Source organism: Odocoileus virginianus, chromosome 4 (assembly GCF_023699985.2).
Source record: "Odocoileus virginianus isolate 20LAN1187 ecotype Illinois chromosome 4, Ovbor_1.2, whole genome shotgun sequence".
NCBI classification, from domain to species: domain Eukaryota; kingdom Metazoa; phylum Chordata; class Mammalia; order Artiodactyla; family Cervidae; genus Odocoileus; species Odocoileus virginianus.
Window position 1 is genome coordinate 74,040,409 of NC_069677.1, and position 19,335 is coordinate 74,059,743.

Consider the following 19,335-nt stretch of genomic DNA (forward strand, 5'->3'; position numbering starts at 1 on the left):
CTGTGAGGGGCTAGAGTTAATATACAAGGTTAAATATATATTCAATGAGTTAAAGGGTTTACAATGCTCTCTGGTACACAGTGAGCAGACCGAAGGCTGTCCCACCCAGTGTGGTAGCCACTGACCACCTGTGGCCATGGAATACTCCACACGTGGTTAGTTCAGACCGAAATGTGTTCTAGGTGTAAAATACGTACCTAATTTTGAAGACTTAGTACAAAAAATGTAGAATGTCTGATTAATATTTATTTTGGTATTGATTCCATGTTGAAGTGATAACATTTTGGATATATTTGATTATTAATAAAATGTATTGTTAAAATTAATTGTATCATGTTTACTAATGTATTACTAGCTACTATAAAACTTAAAATTATATACATAGGTCACATTTCTATGAGACAGTACTGATCTAAGTCCTTCCTATAAAAGTAACAATGAAAGCAGAATATAACAGATACCATAATAGAGGTATATGTACCGTGAGAAGAGCTGCTCTGAGTGTGGATCACCAGCAGCATCAGCATCACCTGGGAACTTGCTAGAAATAGACACTCTTGGATCCCCATTTCAAACCTACTGAATCAGGAACTCAGGGAACAGGTTGTGTGTGTGTGTGTGTGAAAATACCTCCAGGTGTGTGTGTGTGTGTGTGTGTGAAAATACCTCCAGGTGTGTGTGTGTGTGTGTGTGTCTGTGTGTGTGTGTCTGTGTGTGTGTGTTAAAATACCTCCAGGTGATTCTAATCTCACCAAATTTTGAAAGGTACTGCGCAAAGGGAGTGCAGAGGAGTCAAACACCTCCAGGTGATTCTAATCTCACCAAATTTTGAAAGGTACTGCGCAAAGGGAGTGCAGAGGAATCAGTGACCTGTTCTATTGGAGGAGGAGACTATGTCGTCCACAGGATAATAATGGAGAAAATGTAGTTGCAGAGGCCACAAAGAAAATGGTCCAGGCAGTTAGTAAATTTGAAATAAAAATAGTCAGGTGAGCTACAGCAATGCTCTATCCTGCTCTGCCTGGCTCCTTCAGATGCTGCATTTTCTGCAAACAATGCCCTCTGGCTCTGGCTAGGTTTCTTGGTCTCTGTACCTTTTTAACCTAAAGTGAGCCAAGAACAAATGGAATCTGAGCTGTCTGCCAGCAGTGAACTTAATTTGCATTTGTAAAGCACAACCTCAGAAAGGTGTGATTATTATTCCGTGCGTTGTGGATGTGGTGCCAACTGGGCAGCTCAGGTCCTGAAACAGACTGCAAGAGAGAAGCAGCAACTCCTGAGCCGGGACATGACAAGAGGGTCAGCTTGTAAATACAGTCCTTTCTGAGAGCACTGTGAGTCAGTGGAGGATTACAGGGTGGTGGTGGTGGGGATGCAGGGATCCTCCTCCATTAGGAAAAGACTCTACACTTAACTCCATGATTTTACCCTTTGGATTTGTGGTCTTCATTTTCTCCTGTCCTCTTACCAAATTCATGCCTTTCAATGGATAAAGTCCACATTCTGCCATCAGTCTTCAGTGGGGTCGTACAGAAGGATGCCAGTCCAGAGAAGGCCAGGCATGTGGTGTGGGTGGTTCATGGTGGTTTCTACCCACAAGGTGAATGTGCCAAGCCCATGCCACATTTCTTCCTCGGGAAGTGGACATGAGACAGCTGGGAAGAAGGGGCCCCATGGGGCAGTGTCACAGTGGAGGAGGCTGCAGGTACATAACCAACACAGCTTTATGTGGAAGCCTGTCTCTGCCCTCCCATCATTTTATTTACAGTGTGTGTACGCATGCACATATATTTACATTTCTCTTACGTAAATACCTAGGAGAAGAACTGCTGGGACATACAGTAAGTATATATTTAACTTTGTTAAAAACTGCCAAACTGTTTTCCAAAGTGGTTTGTCATTTTACATCTTTGTTTTAAAATTTAATTATGTTGATGGACAGACTGTTTAGATAATGAAGTACATTGGCATGATCCCAAAGTCAAAATTCAGGTAATCAGTACAGTGAAAGGCCTATCTCCCAGCTTCAACACATCTCAAAGTGAGTGGTACTACCAATTCACTATGGGTCTTTCAAGAGATGATTGAAACATTTATAAGCAAACACTTAACCACAGTTTCCTTTTTCACACTTTACACTGATGGGTGTGTAATGAATACACCTTGCTTTTCTCACTTAATAATATATCTTGGATACTGTTAGAGAACCATCTTCCACAGTGTCTTTTGAGGAACTCTATACCCATAAGGTGCTTTGTAAGAAAAGGGCTCCCAAATTAACTTGGGAAAATGCTGTAACACCTTGCTTTTCTCACTTAATAATATATCTTGGATACTGTTAGAGAACCATCTTCCACAGTGTCTTTTGAGGAACTCTATACCCATAAGGTGCTTTGTAAGAAAAGGGTTCCCAAATTAACTTGGGAAAATGCTGTATACTTCAGCTATCTTTCAGAAATTCACAGTGCATGTTAGCTTATTAAAGGCTCTAAGAAATCCTCTGATTAAAAAGCAAAGTTTCCAAAATTATTTGACCCAAGAAGCTTTTTCTTTCCAGAAATACCTCTTTAACATTTTGCACAACCAGACTTCTGCAGACTACTCTTGGGGAAGAACTTGTCTACACCAAACTAGTAAACAGTTTGGGCTATGTGGACCCCCAATCTTGCCATCACTGTGTAAAAACAGACACACTGTAAATCCATGGCTGATTCATGTCACTGCATGGCAAAACCCACTACAATATTGTAAAGTAATTAGCCTCCAACTAATAAAAATAAATGGAAAAAAAAAAAAAGACAACAGACACACACAAGATGTAAATGAATGCATGCTGCTGTGATTCAATAAAACTTTATTTATAAGAAGAGGCAGAAGACTGTAGCTTGCCAACTCCTGCTCTAGAGTAGGGTAGGATTTGAGATGGAAAAGTTTCCAGTTAACTTTCTTTTTTTTTTTTTGGCTTCACTGCACAACTTGTGGGATATTGGTTCCCCAATTGAACCCAGGCCCTCAGCAGTGAAAGAGTGGAGTCCTAACCACTGGACCGCCAGGGAATTTCCCCAGTTAATTTTTTTAAAACAGTAATGAATTAGTTATTTTTGGCTGTGCTGGGTCTTTACTGCTTGCTGCATGTGGGCTCTCTTTGGCGGTGGTGAGCGGGGACTACCTCCATTGCTGTGCGTGGACTTCGCATTGCAATGGCTCCTCTTGTTGCAGAGCACAGGCTCTAGAGAGTGGGCTCAACACTCTTGGTGCATGGGCTTAGTTGCTCTGCAGGACATGAAATCTTCCCAGACCAGGGATTGAACTCATGTCCCCTGTGCTGGCAGGTAAATTCTTAATCACTGGATCACCAGGGAAGTACCTCAGTTACATTTTTTAAGTGTTTCTTCAAGGCCTCCTGCCTGTGCTGCTTTCTTCACACATATCCTATTCCCTTCCCCACTTCAACTAATCTGCCACTTCAAGGCTTAGAAGATGGGTGAGAAGGAAGGAGAATAGTGGACAAAAGCAAAGAAAAAATGACAGGGTTGTGGGGGGTGAGGGACACGGTGGAGGGATAAGGGAAAGGTGAGGAGGGGAACTGTAGAGAAGGCATCCACGGAAAACAAATCCTCAGCTAAGGGCCAAATGAACAGCTGTCCAACCTTAAACCCCATCCCTTTCCACTTCTACCCTCTCCTGTCCACCCCTCTCAAAGCCAAAATGTCCACTGGGAGCACTGGGAAACGGGCATCTATGCCTCACATTCTCATGATTCACTGATTAAATAAGTGTCCAGTGACTGAACAGAGGCTTCTGAATTCTGGGCTCCAGCAGCTCCATCTGTAAGACCATAGAATCCCTAAGACTCCTTTATAAATTCCTCATTCTAGAATTCCATGAAATCTTTGTTATTCACACTCAAACCATGTGAGGTTACATCAGCTTGAGGCCAGATTCTGGGAGTGAATTTTATAAGTTATCCTGTGCTAACAACCAGGCAATAGGTAGAATCCTTACCTAAGGAAATTCAAGGTCTTCTGTTTTAAGTACATTTCATCAAACATAAGAAACAACATACTATTGTTTTATGTCCCAATAAGAAAGAAAACATACTGCCAATTACACTATAACACAATGCTTTCTTACATTTACAATTTTTATTCTATGCTACTGAGAGAGCTCCTTTAGACTTATCTAGACACTTTCATCATGCATCCCTTCACTTATATCATGTGGTACCATAATTGCCAATCCTTTTGCAAACATTTCAGCAACAAAACACAACTCAGTTTCAACTGTTTTATGAGGGTCTTCTTTCCTTTAGTCCCATTTAGAACTTGACCGTTGCTCTGGCATATGGAATGGAGACCATTCTTACATGATGAACACTTGTTTCACAAATATCAAATTTCTGCTCTGCTTCTATGCCCTCTGCACACAACACAACCTTTGGAGGTTGAGCCACAATAAATCTTTTTGAAGAATTTAAGATAGCAGTTAAAGATGCTCAATACCAATGATGCATATGCCTCAAATACAGAGGCGATGAGGTAAATAACTATAGCTGACACTCACCACTTGGGCTGTGATCACTATCTGACTGACAGTGACCTTAAGATGCATCTCGGTCTCAGAGACATTAAAAAGAATAGAAGCTTCTCTAACAACATAAACCTAGAGAAAGGTGTGTGCTTAAACGAAGTCCTACTTTCCTACTGTAGGATGTAAAGAAAAAACAAAGTGCCTTGAAGCAACGTATTGTAGAATCTTTCTTCTTTGCAACCATTTCCAAATGCTATGCAGGGATATTCAGATATTTCAGCTGAATATCTATGCCATGAAAGTCACCTGGATCAAAACAGGTCTAACCATGGAGTTCTTGATATGACCCACAAAAAGTATATCTTCACACTTGTCCTCCCTCCCATGATCTCAAAAAAAAAAAACAACTTTGGTTTACTTAATGAATTATGCATAAGAGTGTGAAATGCTGATCGTTTTAAAGGGAGAAAATCATAATTAAACTAGTTTTTTTCCCCAAGCATGTGCTTAGCACATATGCCAAAGAAATGTGTAAAGGAAAAAGCCAAATTAGAAATTTATATCTGTGTAAAAAATGGTTGTATGACATTTAAAGTAAGATCTGACAACTATAGCTACAGTCAAGGAGGCTGCTTGGCTCTTTTAAGCCCCTCTCCCAGCTGGACCTACCAGATTCTGTTGGCAGGGTGGGGGTGCAGGGATCTTGGGAGGTGTGGTTACGTGTTGGCATGACAAGGAAAGCACGTGTGTACCATGGGCTTCTCTTGGTTATGGATTTTGTGTCTCTGTTCTGTCCAAGGTTCAGACTCTGGTCTCTCTAACCTTGATCCCCTATTCTCTCCACCTTATGCTCTTTCACAAAAGTACTGCTAGGATCCACTATCAAAACCCTGATATTTCTATTCTGTACAACTCATTGTAGTAAACAAGCTTCCTAGCCATGCTCCCCTGAAGATGAGGCTGAGTGACATGATGTTATGGGTACCAGCTCACCCTCTGTGCCCCTTTATCGTGGTGAGTCTGTCAGACGCCTGACCAGGTTTCTTGGGTGCCTCCACGTGAGTCAGCCTCCAGATGTGTCCACAGCTCAGACCCTCACTCAGGCACACCCCTGACTGGTGCCTGCCAGCCTCCTGCCATAGACATGGAGGTCCAAAATAACAAAACTGTTTCTGATATATGCCTTTCATGCTTTCAAAAAGGATTCAAGGTGGTTTACAATGGGATGGGCACAAACAAGCTTTGTAACATAAAAATTGAGATCAAAACTTTACAGAAGACTAAAATGAGCTGAAACAGAGGGTGGAAACAAAGACAACAGGGAGAAGCAAGAGTCGCCTGTGAAATCCCCTGCTGCTCGCCCTGCCTCCTGTGGTCTCATCGCTGAGCCACCTTAAAGGACACAAGCACATTGGCGTTTCTCCAGAATGTGGAGGAGCCAAATCTGGCAGAAATCACGTGCCTGCCTGATGCTTGTGAAGGAAAGTTTGGCAAGGGGGCTGTATGATTCAGATGGATAGTGGGCAGGACACAATACGACTCTTTTTTTCTGACAGGGAGAGCCAGAACATAGCAACTGGGTAGCAGTGAGGTTTTTGGCTCTTAAACTGCCTCCATGTGTGTGAGAGGTGATTATTTCTTCCCACTGCACCACCTTTCTCCCAGTTCACATCTCACATCTAGTACTTCTCTGCCAATCTAGGAGCAGGTGGGCAGTAGAGTTGGGGTGACCCCACATGCACACTCTGAGTTAGATTAAAGGCCTGATTTATTGTCAGAGATGAGGAGACTGCACAGGGCAGAAGCAGATCAGCAGTCCTTGGCAAACGAGTCCTGGCTTTCGGTTCCCTGATGGATAGGATCCTTAGGATGTCTGAAGTTTTGCAGGTTCTTGCTGTCACTGCCCTGGTAGGCTTGGGTCTTGCACCTTCATTCTTGCATACAAGACTAACAATATATGTAGTTCTGTTTAAGGAATTGTTACAAAAACAGGCTCTTCTAACTCTTGAGGCAAAATCAGCATCAGATTGATTCCCATAACTTTAATTTCACAGAGGTGGGTGGTAAAGGCAGAATTATCAGTACCCTCATATCCCTTGAACAACATCTTTTGTATCCAGCCTCTGATATTTTAGAAAGAGGTTCTCCCCATCTCCACCCCGGCATATCATTTGCTGCTCAAAAATCTAGTTGGCTTCCTTCAGATTAAGGAGGAATTTCAAGATCAAGTCACACAGGTGGTAAGTGGCAGGACTGAAACTTGAACTTAGGTTTTCTAACTCTGTTCAGAGTGATGACTTCCCACCACATGAGGATGCACGGCAGCACCTAAAATTCCTAAGCTTACTAAAGCTGCTATGCTCTGTTTATGTTTAGTTACCATTTCTGTTAGGTCAATATGAATATCAAGTTGTAAATAAAATGCTCAAAATAGTCACCGGATCATCCATGATGAAATCTCGTTAAAGCATAAGGAGGAGATAACACTAGCTTTTAAGATGACACCAACTCTGTATTATAGGATATTTTGGGGGTGCATCTAATAAGTGGTTCTTAACCTTAGCTTCTCACTGGAACCAATGGGATTTTAAGACACTCCCTGGGTGAATCTAATGTGAAGCCAAGACTGAGAATCACTGATGTAATAAAAGCTGCACACTAAGTCTCGCGTCCCTGGTCTCCATAGCCCGTCTTGCTCAATGGAACCTGAGAGGAGCTGAGGGGACAGAAACAATGAGGTCTTTGAAATCAGGTAGACCCTCTTTCACATCCAGGTGTCTTAGGAAAGTTCTTTTAGTTGTGTAATCGTGGGCAATTGATCACTCTAAGCCCCATTTCCTCCATATGCAAAATAGAGACTTAAAAATGTTTGGTGAGGCTTCTTCGTAAAAATACCAAGTGAAGGCTGACACCAGTGCTGTGGGAGGGCCCGGAGGCCCCGGGGGCCCTGGAATAGGAGGCTGTAGTGGCTTCTGTGGAGACTTTGGCAGTGGTGTCCACGGCCAGGGTTGCGGCCAGGGTCAGGGCTGGGGTAAATACCATGGCACTCTTGGAGGTAAGGCCAAGGACAAGGAGTGGCTCCCCAATACCAAGCAGGGCCCTCTGGTCAAGGACATGAAGATCAAGTCCCTGTAGGAGATCTACCTCTTCTCTCTGCCCATCAAGGCATCTGAGATCATTGTCTTTTTCCTGGGGACATCCCTCAAGGACGAGGTTTTGAAGACTATGCCCATGCAAAAGCAGATCCGTGCTGGCCAATGGACCAGGTTCAAGGCATTTGTTGCCACTGGGGATTACAACAGACATGTCAGTTTGGGTGTCAGGGGCTCTAAGAAGGAAGCCACTGCTATCCCAGTCATAGGGGCCATCATCCTGGCCAAGCTCTCCATTGTCCCAAGTGACAAGGCTACTGGAGAAACATGATCAGCAAGCCCCACACCGTCTATTGCAAGGTGACTGGCCGCTGTGGCTCAGTGCTGGTGCACCTCATCCCTGCCCTCAGGGTCACTGGCATCATCTTGGCCCCTGTGCCCAAGAAGCTCCTGATGATGGCTGGCACCGATGACTGCTGCACCTCTGCCAGGGGCTATACCACCACCCTGGGCAACTCCGCCAAGGCCACTTTTGATGCCATTTCCAAGACCTACAGTTATCTCACTCCTGATCTCTGGACACAGTGCTCCCCAAGTTTCTGTATCAGGAATTCACTGACCATCTTGTAAGGTCCCACACCAGTCTCCATGCAAGAACCCAGGCTCCAGCGGTAGCTACCACATAATTTTATATGAGGAAAAAAAGTGAATGAAACTGGTTAAAAAAAAAAAAAGGTTTGGTGAGATGATATATGAGAGGGCTTCTCACAGTGTCTGGTACAGTCACTATGGCTGCTATAATCATAATATTAACTCAGAAGGTTTCTTTTTCCTTCCTAAAGTGTCATAGTCTCTAACCATTGATCAGTCTTCCAAAGGGTTCAGAATAAAGCAGCAAGTGAGAACAAGGGATGTCCAGAAAAAGCCCACATGCTGGATGCTCAGTAGCTTCTATGGCCTTGACTTTCTTTAATAGGCACACAAAGGTGGGATGAGGTCATCAAGGGAAGGGCAAGTTGCTGGGGGAGGTAGGAGCCAGTGGGAGAATATCCCCTGGAGACCATGCTTTCTTACAAGCATGTTGAATTTGAAATAAGCAAGACCCTCTGGGTGATTCAAAATCAGCCCCTCCCTACCATACACAAATGTGAAGTAGTGCTGTAAACTAAGGCTGATGTGCAAGCCATTTGTCAGGGCTTTGAGAAAAGGAGCACTAGAAGGAAATGTTGTTCTCCAGATGTTCAGCCTTTTAGGCAAGAGAGGTCCGTCCTGGACCACAGTGATGCTGGCGGCTTTTCTTACTGCTTCCCTTTCCACCTACACTCCCCACCTTGATAAAACCTACTGTCATTATAGCTGCTCTACATTTCTTTCTACCTGGTTTGGGAAATATCACAACAACAAAGTCCTTTGCAATCTCATTTTTGGACTATTTGACATTTTCTTCCATTTGTTTTATAATTTTGTTTTTTACATTTAACCATGTAGAGAATGTTGTGTGCCACTCAGCTCTCCTCTTCAAGACTGAGGCTGTCTTCCCCCAGAAAGGACTGTTGGTTGCTCACAGCAGAATCCCTCCCCTGGAATTTCCCTGGCCAAAGGAAGGCACCAAAAGCTATATGATTCCATTTGTATACAATAACACACATTTCATTTTTTAAACTGAAGTATAGTTGATTTACAATGTAACCTCTGGTTTGTTTCGTATGTGAATCTATTGGTTTGCATACACATTAATTTGTATTTTTTTTTAGATTCCACATATAAGTGATATCATACAGTATTTGTCTTTCTTTGTCTGACTTATTTCACTAAGCATAATATTCTCTAGGCCAACCCACTTTATTGAAAATGGCAGAACTCCATTTTTTAATGATTGAGTAATGTTCCATTATGTGTGTGCTTATGTATGTATGTGTATATATCTCTGTCTTTCATATCTTTCTTATCCATTCATCTGTTGATGGACATTTGGGCTGCTTCCATATCTTGACTATTGTAAATAATGCTGCTATGAATATTGAGGTGCATGTATCTTTTCAAATTAATGTTTTTGTTTTCTTTGGATATATACCCAGGAGTGGAATTGTTGGACCACATGGCAGTTTTATTTATAGTGTTTTGAAGAAATCTTCCATATGGTTTTCCACTGTGGCTGTACCAATTTCTCCACCAAAAGCATACAAGGATTCTCTTTTCTTCACATCCTCTCCTTGTTTGTAATTTTTAGAATTTTTGATAATAGCCATTCTCATTGGTATGAGATGCTGTCTTGTTGTTTTGATTTACTTTTCTCAAAATGAGCAATGCTGAGCATCTTTTCATGAGTCTGTAACCAACTGTATGTCTTTTTGAAAAATGTCTATTCTGTCCATTTTTTGATTGGGTTGTTTGTTCTTTTGATATTGAGTAGTAATGACTGTTTACATATTTTGGATATTAATTCCTTTTTGGGCATATCATTTATTCCCATTCTGTAGGCTGTCTTTTTGTTTTGCTGACAGTTTCCTTTGCTGTGAAAACACTCTTAAGTTCAATTAGCCTCCATTTGTTTATTTTTGCTTTTATTTCTTTTGCCTTAAGACAGTCAAAAATATTGCTAAGATTTATGTCAATGAGTATTCTGCCTATGTTCTCTTATAGGAAGGAGTTTAATGGTTTCAGGTCTCACACCGAGGTCCTTAATCAATTTTGAGTTTATTTTTGTATATGGTATGAAGTAAGTTCTAATCTCATTACTTTACATTTAACTGTTCAGTTTTCCCAGTACTACTTGTTGAAAAGACTGTCTTTTCTTCATTGTATATTCTTGCCTCCACTGTTGTAGATTAACTGACCATATGTGTGTGGGGTTATTTCTTGGCTCTCTATTCCATTCCATTGGTCTATGAATTTGTGCCAGTACTATGCTATTTTGATTACTGTAGCCTTATAGTGTAGTCTGAGGTTCGGGTGGGTGATATCTCCAGTTTTTCTTTTTAGCAGCACTGTTTATAATAGCCAGTTTGGGGTCTTTTATTGTTCCACATGAATTTTAGGATTATTTTCTAGTTCTGTGAAAAATGTCATGGGTATTTTGGTAGGGACTGCATTGAATCTCTAGATTGCATGGCGTAGTATGGTCATTTTAACAATATTTAACAATATAACAATTATAACAATATAACAATTCTTCCAGTCCAAGAGTATGGGGTATCTTTCTATTTCTTTGTATCATCTTCAGTTTCCTTCATCAATGTTTTATAGTTTTCAGAGTATAGGTCTTTCACCTCCTTGGTTAAGTTTATTCCTAGGTATTTTATTCCTGTTGATATGATTTTAAACAGGATTTAAAAAAAAATCCCTTACTGATAGTTCATTATTAGTGTAGAGAAATGTAATGGGTTTTTCTAATCTTGTATCCTGCTATCTTGATGAATTCACTTGTTCTAGTAATTTTTGTGTGGAGACTTCAGGGTTTTCTATATAGAGTACCATGTCATCTGCGAACAGAGATAGTTTTACTTCTTCCCTTCCAATGTGGATGACTTTTATTTCTGTTTCCTGTATAACTTCTGTGACTAGGACTTCCAATATTATGTTAAATATAGGTGGCAAGAGTAGAGATCCTTATCTTGTTCTTGGATTTTGAGTAAAAGCTGTCAGCTTTTCACCATTGAGTATGATGTTGGCTGTGGGTTTGTCATAAATGGCCTTTATTATGTGACTGATGCTGAAGCTGAAACTCCAGTACTTTGGCCACCTCATGCAAAAAGTTGATTTATTGGAAAAGACCCTGATGCTGGGAGGGATTGGGGGCAGGAGGAGACGGGTATGACAGAGGATGAGATGGCTGGATGGCATCACCGACTCGATGGGCATGAGTTTGAGTAAACTCCGGGAGCTGGTGATGGACAGGGAGGCCTGGTGAGCTGCGATTCATGGGGTCACAAAGAGTGAGTGACTGAATTGAACTTAACTGAACTGATGTTAAGATGTGTTCCCTCTACATTCACTTTGATGAGGGTTTTTTTTTAAATCATGAATGGATGTTGAATTTTGTGAAATGCTTTTCCTGTGACTATTGAGATGATCATGTAATTTTTAATCCTTCCTTTTATTAATGTAGTATATCACACTGATTGATTTGCAAATGTTGAGACATCCTTGTGCCCTTGGAATAAATCCTACTTGGATCATGGTATATGATCCTTTTTATATATTGCTGGATTTAGTTTGCTAATATTTTGTTGAGAATTTTTGCATTTATATTCATCACAGATATTGGCCTACAATTGCATTGTCCTTGTAGTGTCTGTCTGGTTTTGGTATCAGGAAATGGTGGCTTCATAGAATGAATTTGGAAGTATCCTATCTTCTTCAATTTTTTAAAATAGTTTGAGCAAGATAGGTATTAGTTCTTCTTTACATGTTTGGTAGGATTCCCCTATGAAATCATCTGATCCTTGACTTTTGTTTTCTGGAATCTTTTTAAAAAAATAACAAATTCAATTTCACTACTTGTGATTGGTCTGCTCAAATTATCTATTTCTCTTTGATTACATCTTGGCAGGCTGTATGTTTCTAAAAACCTGTTCATTTCTTCTAGGTTGTCCAATCTGTCGGCATACAACTGTTCATAGTATTTTTCTATGATTTTTTTTTGTATTGTGGCATAAGTTATTATTTCTCCTCTTTCATTTCTTATTTTGCTTATTTTGGCCCTCTCTCTTTTCTCCTTGGTGAGCCTGGCTAAAAGTTTACCAGTTTCATACTTTTTAAAAAACAAAACAAAACTCAGTTCTTGGTTTCCTTCATCTTTTCTATATAATTTTATTTGTATTTTATTTATTTCCTCTCTGATCTTTATTTTCTTTCTTTGGTCAATTTTGAGCTTTGTTCATTTTCCTAATTCTTTTAGGTGGTAGACTAGGTTGTTTATTTGAGACTTTTCTTGTTTCCTAAGGAAGGCCTGGATTGCTATAAACGTCTCTCCTGCAACTGTTTTGCTGCATCCCATTGATTTTGAAGTGTTGTGTTTCCATTTTCACTTGCCTTAAATTGTTTTCTAATTCCCCCTTTTATTTCTTCATCAATCCACTGGTTTTTCAAGTAGTATATGGTTTAGTTATCATGTTTGTAATTTTCCCATTTTTCTTTCTGTAGTTGATTTCCAGTTTCATACCATTGTAGTTGGAAAAATGCTTGATATAATTTCTATACTCTTGAATTTGTTGAGACTTGTTTTGTGGCCTAGCTTGTAATCTCTTCTGGAGGACATTCCACGTGTACTTGAAAAGAATGTGTATTCTGCTGTTTTTGGATGGAAAATCCTATGATCTGGTCTATTCTGTCTTAGAGTCCTGGTCTATTATGTAATTTAAGGCCATTAGTGCCTTACTGATTTTATTAAAGTCTATACTAATATTATATCATTGCTAATTTCTCCCTTTATGCATGTTTGTATTTACTTTATATATTTAGGTGCTTCTCTTTTGGGTGTATATATGTTAGTGAGTGTAATATCCTCTTCTTGTGTTGATCCCTTTATCAGTATATAGTGTCCTTCTTTGTGTTTGTTATAGCCTTTGTTTTACAGTCTACTTTGTCTAACATGAGTATTGCTATCTTCCTTTTCTTGTCATTTCTATTTGCATGGGGGTATTGTTTCCCATCCTCTCATTTTCAATCTGTGTGTGTCTTTAGCCCTGAAGTAAGTCTCTTGTAGGGAGCATATTGAAAGGTCCTTTTCTAAAATTCAATCATCCAACACTCATGCTTTAAATGTGCAGTATACATCTGTTAATCACTACTCTAACCAAGATATAGAACATCTCTGTACCCTCAGAAACTTGATACTCCTTTTCATCCAATACTCCCCTCTCAGAGGAACAATTTGTTTTGATTTCTACCACTAGAGATTAGTTTTGTCTGTTTTTGAACCTCATATAAATAAATATTAGTTATTAATTTTTTGTATGTTGACTTTATAACCACACCCTTTACCAATATCTCTTATTTGTTCTAACAATTTAGAATTTTTCAGGAAAACAATAATATTTCTATGAATAATAGTTTTGTATTACTTTTTTATACATTTATTTTTCTTACTTTTATGTTATTTTATTGTATTGATTTGAATGTCCAGATTAAGGTTAACTAAATCTAACATGATGCTAGTGGGGGTCCTTGTTTAATCCTGGTTTTAATGGAAATGACTATATATAATAACAGCTATTAGGTTAAGGAAATATCTTTCTGAATCTAATTATGAGGTTTTTTTTTTTAAGGATTGGATATTAAATACTATCAAATATTTTTTTTCATTTATTTTTATTAGTTGGAGGCTAATTACAATACTGTAGTGGTTTTTGCCATATATTGACATGAATCAGCCATGGATTTACATGCGTTCCCCATCCCGATCCCCCCTCCCACCTCCCTCCCCATCCCATCCCTCTGGGTCTTCCCAGTGCACCAGCCCTGAGTACTTGTCTCATGCATCCAACTGGGCTGGTGATCTGTTTCACCCTTGATAGTATACTTGTTTCAATGCTATTTTCTCTGAACATCCCACCCTCGCCTTCTCCCATTGAGTTCCATAGTCTGTTCTGTACATCTGTGTCTCTTTTTCTGTTTTGCATATTGGGTTATCGTTACCATCTTTTTAAATTCCATATATATGCCTTAGTATACTGTATTGGTCTTTATCTTTCTGGCTTACTTCACTCTGTATAATGGGCTCCAGTTTCCTTCATCTATTTAGAACTGATTCAAATGAATTCTTTTTAATGGCTGAGTAATATTCCATTGTGTACATGTACCACAGCTTCCTTATCCATTCGTCTGCTGATGGGCATCTAGGTTGCTTCCATGTCCTGGCTATTATAAACGGTGCTGCAATGAACATTGGGGTGCATGTGTCTCTTTCAGATCTAGTTTCCTTGGTGTGTATATCCAGGAGTGTGATTGCTGGGTCATATGGCAGTTCTATTTCCAGTTTTTTAAGGAATCTCCACACTGTTCTCCATAGTGGCTGTACTAGTTTCCATTCCCACTAACAGTGTAAGAGGGTTCCCTTTTCTCCACACCCTCTCCAGCATTTATTGCTTGTAGACTTTTGGATAGCAGACATCCTGACTGGCGTGTAATGGTACCTCGTTGTGGTTTTGATTTGCATTTCTCTGATAATGAGTGATGTTGAGCATCTTTTCATGTGTTTGTTAGCCATCTGTATGTCTCCTTTGGCGAAATGTCTGTTTAGTTCTTTGGCCCATTTTTTGATTGGGTCATTTATTTTTCTGGAATTGAGCTTCAGGAGCTGCCTGTATACTTTTGAGATTAATCCTTTGTCTGTTGCTTCGTTTGCTATTATTTTCTCCCATTCTGAGGGCTGTCTTTTCACCTTGCTTATCGTTTCCTTTGTTGTACAAAAGCTTTTAAGTTTAATTAGGTCCCATTTGTTTATTTTTGCTTTTATTTCCAATATTCTGGGAGGTGGGTCATAGAGGATCCTGCTGTGATTTATGTCAGAGAGTGTTTTGCCTATGTTCTCCTCTAGGAGTTTTATAGTTTCTGGTCTTACATTTAGATCTTTAATCCATTTTGAGTTTATTTTTGTGTATGGTGTTAGAAGGTGTTCTAGTTTCATTCTTTTACAAGTGGTTGACCAGTTTTCCCAGCACCGCTTGTTAAAGAGGTTGCCTTTTTTCCATTGTATATCCTTGCCTACTTTGTTGAAGATAAGGTGACCATAGGTTCGTGGATTTATCTCTGGGCTTTCTATTCTGTTCCATTAATCTATATTTCTGTCTTTGTGCCAGTACCATACTGTCTTGATGACTGTGGCTTGATGACTGTAGTAGAGACTGAAGTCAGGCAGGTTGACTCCTCCAGTTCCATTCTTCTTTCTCAAGATTGCTTTGGCTATTTGAGGTTTTTTGTATTTCCATACAAATTGTGAAATTATTTGTTCTAGTTCTGTGAAAAATACTGTTGGTAGCTTGATAGGGCTTGCATTGAATCTATAGATTGCTTTGGGTAGTATAGCCATTTTGACAATATTGATTCTTCCAATCCATGAACACGGTATATTTCACCATCTGTTTGTGTCCTCTTTGATTTCTTTCATCAGTGATTTATAGTTTTCTATGTATAGGTCTTTTGTTTCTTTAGGTAGATATACTCCTAAGTATTTTATTCTTTTTGTTGCAATGGTGAATGGTATTGTTTCCTTAATTTCTCTTTCTGTTTTCTCATTGTTAGTGTATAGGAATGCAAGAGATTTCTGTGTGTTAATTTTATATCCTGCAACATTACTGTATTTGTCAAAGGCATGTGTGTGTGCTAAGTTGCTTCAGTTGTGTCTGATTCCTTGCAACCCTATGGGCTGTAGCCCACCAGCCTCTCTGTCCATGGGATTCTCCAGGCAAGAATACTGGAGTGGGTTGCCGTGCCCTCCTCCAGGGGATCTTCCTGATCCAGGGATTGAACCTGTGTCACTTACGTCTCCTGCATTGGCAGGCAGGTTCTTACCATTAGCACTACCTGGGAAGCTGGTCAAAGGCATACATTTTATTTTTTCAAAAAAATTAACTTTTGAATATATGTGTGACTGTTTTTCTAATTTACAATTTTACTTACTTTTTTTATTTTCCTCTTTAAGCTTTAAGTATATTTTATTGTTTAAAAAATTTTTTTTTAGCTGAATTCACAGATAATTTATCTTCATTCTTCCTCATTAAATGATGAAAACTTTCAAGGTTATGAATTTGTCTGAATTGAACTTTGAATAAAATATATTTCTACTTGAGTTTTGCTGATTTTCGTCTATCCTTGTATTTACCAATCTTTTGTGTCATGTTTTAGGTTAATGGAGCACATCAGCTATATTTTATTTTAGATGAACATCTGTCACCTAATAAGAGACTTTGGTTACATTTATTCATATAAATTTAGGTCTTATTTTTCTCACTTTCTTTTATGATTTCCATTCTGTTTTTTGATGGCTCCTCACTTATTTCTTTGTTTTTAAAGTATACAAACTTTCACTGTCTTTCAATAATTATCTCTAATTATCTATGCCAAACACAAAATTGAATCTCTCCCTCACCTCTCCACCAATTCCACTCAAAATAGGAGATTATCAAGCTGAATGGGCCTCATCCACTTCTGTTTCTAAACAATTGTACTCATTTAAACAATCTTCCAAAGAACTATCACCAAAAAAATGTCAATTGTTCTACTGAGTTTTCTAACTAGTCCTTGTGCCAAGGACACTTTGTATCAATTATGCTTAAAATGTCACTTAAAAATATAACTGCTTAAGGACAAAGCAGAAATTAGCAGATTTAGCTGTTTGTTTAATTATTATAAGAGATCTTGGTCACAGTTTCCACAGTTTACTTGCTTCTGCTATAGACTGAGATAAGTCAGATCTTCTCACTATAAAAATTTCATGTCAGCTTCAGCCTCAAGGAACAAAAGACAAACACCAAGAACTCCTTGTCTAGCAGTACCATACTCCATCCACTCCTGCTGGACAGACCCAGCCACCATCCTGGCTGACCTCAGGTGCACAACTTTTCTCTGGCTACTTTCCTACATCCATAATAATTTTTTACTTTCAGCCATTTTTCAAAGATCAGTTCAAATCTCAGTGATTTTGCTAACAGCTTGCTTCTCTGAATGGCCAAAGAAGTTGAGGTTGTTGTTCTGCTTGTGAGATCTCATCTGCTGTCTTACAGTAACTATTTCTGTGTGCTACGTGTCCTTTCAACTTGATTATGGGACCCTTCAGGGAAGAAACACCACCTTACATTTCAATCATGGAATTATAAGACTTCATGGTTGGGAAGAATCTCAAAACTCATTCATAGATTGAGGACCAGGAAGACCAGGATTACGATGCCATATCTGATTCTAACTTCATGATTTTCAGAGAATCACTTCCTTCTTTGGACCTGCAGAATGAGGATGAGCTCCAAGCTACTTAAAAATCAACCATTTCATGATTTTGTGATAAGACAAATAGTTATTTTAACAAAGAAGGAACCAACAAACAGCCCAAAGAGAGAAAATGACTTGCTCAGGTTCATAGACTCAATGGCCAAAATATAATCAGAAGTTGAATTTCCTGATCTCTAGCCTGCCGGGAGCTATTTTGGAATGCCCTTTGACTCTCCTACAATACTACTATGAATCTCAAGAAAATGCTCAGTGAAAACATTCAGATTGACTGACTAAGGAACTAAACTCTCCAGAAAGATGCAACTGACCACAAACTTCGAATATTCTTAAACACTTATTATTTATCACAGAATTGTACAATTACTTCTCTATTTCAATTTCTAGGCACCGATTCCTTTTATGCCATGCCAAAGGTTAGCTCCTGTTTCTCTCTGTTAATAAACTCTTAAAAAACTTTGGAACTGTCTGACAAGCTCTGCTGTCCCTTACATGCTTTTGATTTTCCACTTGCTCTTATTTTTTTTCACAAAGACAAGTTATAGTAGAGACACATTAATCTCTTTAGACTTCTGTTTCCTTACCTGTAACCAAAAGTTGTGGAAATGAATGTTCTCTAAAGGTTTTTCTGACTCTAAGATTATTTGATTTTTTCTTTTGAAAGAAGAAGCATGAGCAGAGTAAGGTGAAAGAAGAGGGATGTTTTAACCCTGTTTTTTCTCCCCAAAGCAAGCTGAGACATGGCTTAAACTTTGGAGAGTGGTTTCAGGGAACCTGTGTAGGCGACAGTAAAGAGTGAAAAAGTGGAAGAGAGAAAAAACATATGTTACTGAGCTGATCACCACTGTGGACATTTGGGATGCAGTCTCACTAAGGATCCTTGGAGGAGCAAGGTAGGATCTTATTGCCCCTCCAGGGACCAGGAGAGGGAAAAATCTGGCTCTATCCCTCATTAGTCAAAAGGTGCTTGCCTCTTGGGATGTTATCCTGTTCACATGGCAGGAGTGTGCATGTAACAGGAGGACTGTGTGCTCCTCACAATCTTCTCATGTGGCTGTGGCAGGGAAGGTGGGGTTAGAATGAGCAAAATGTGGAGTGCAGATGCTGTCTCGTTACTTCTCTATGTGCCTAATTTCTGTAGCAACAGCTAGAGTAAAACGTGGGCTATGAGGAGATGAGGCTGGTGGCCCAAGGGAAATGGATTTGGGATTGAGGTCCTCAGATCTAACTCTGTTGGGGTGGCCCAGAAAAAAGATCATTAAATCAGTCTGGAGTGGACTTAAACATAATGGAATTTCTCAGAAGGCTTAAAAATGGAGGGGCTGAAATATTGTTCAGAGAAAATGATGTTAAACATGTAATAGTTATTACACGTTATTTCTGTGCTCAAAACTCTCTAGGATTTCCAGTTCATTTAGAGCAAAAGCTCAAGTACTAACAATGCCATTGATCTTTCCTCTGACCTCATTTCTTCCCTGCCCCAGCCCCACTCTGGTTCAGCCACACTGACTTCCATGTTGCTCTTCCAACACACCAGGCAGGCTTATCCCTCAGAGGCTCTCCACTCAATGGAGCCTCTTCCTGACTGTCCCACATCACACCCTTCATCCTCTGATCCTACTTAATTTTTTCCGTACACTTAATTCTACCTCAGTTCATATTACATGTCTTTTCCCCCTCAAACAAACAACTTTTTATTAAAGCATAGATAATTTAAAATGTTGTGTTAGTTTCAGGTGTACACATTCACGGGTACAGCAAAGTGATT

General features: G+C 39.5%; 1 protein-coding gene and 1 pseudogene across 7 annotated transcripts in view; one reads left to right on the plus strand and one right to left on the minus strand.

Moving 5' to 3' along the window:
* Positions 1 to 19,335, minus strand: part of TMEM108 (transmembrane protein 108) — a 432,137-nt gene that overhangs the window by 39,938 nt on the left and 372,864 nt on the right. The gene's annotated exons all lie outside the window — the stretch shown is intronic.
* LOC110138663 (small ribosomal subunit protein uS5 pseudogene) lies at positions 5,508 to 8,308 on the plus strand (annotated as a pseudogene).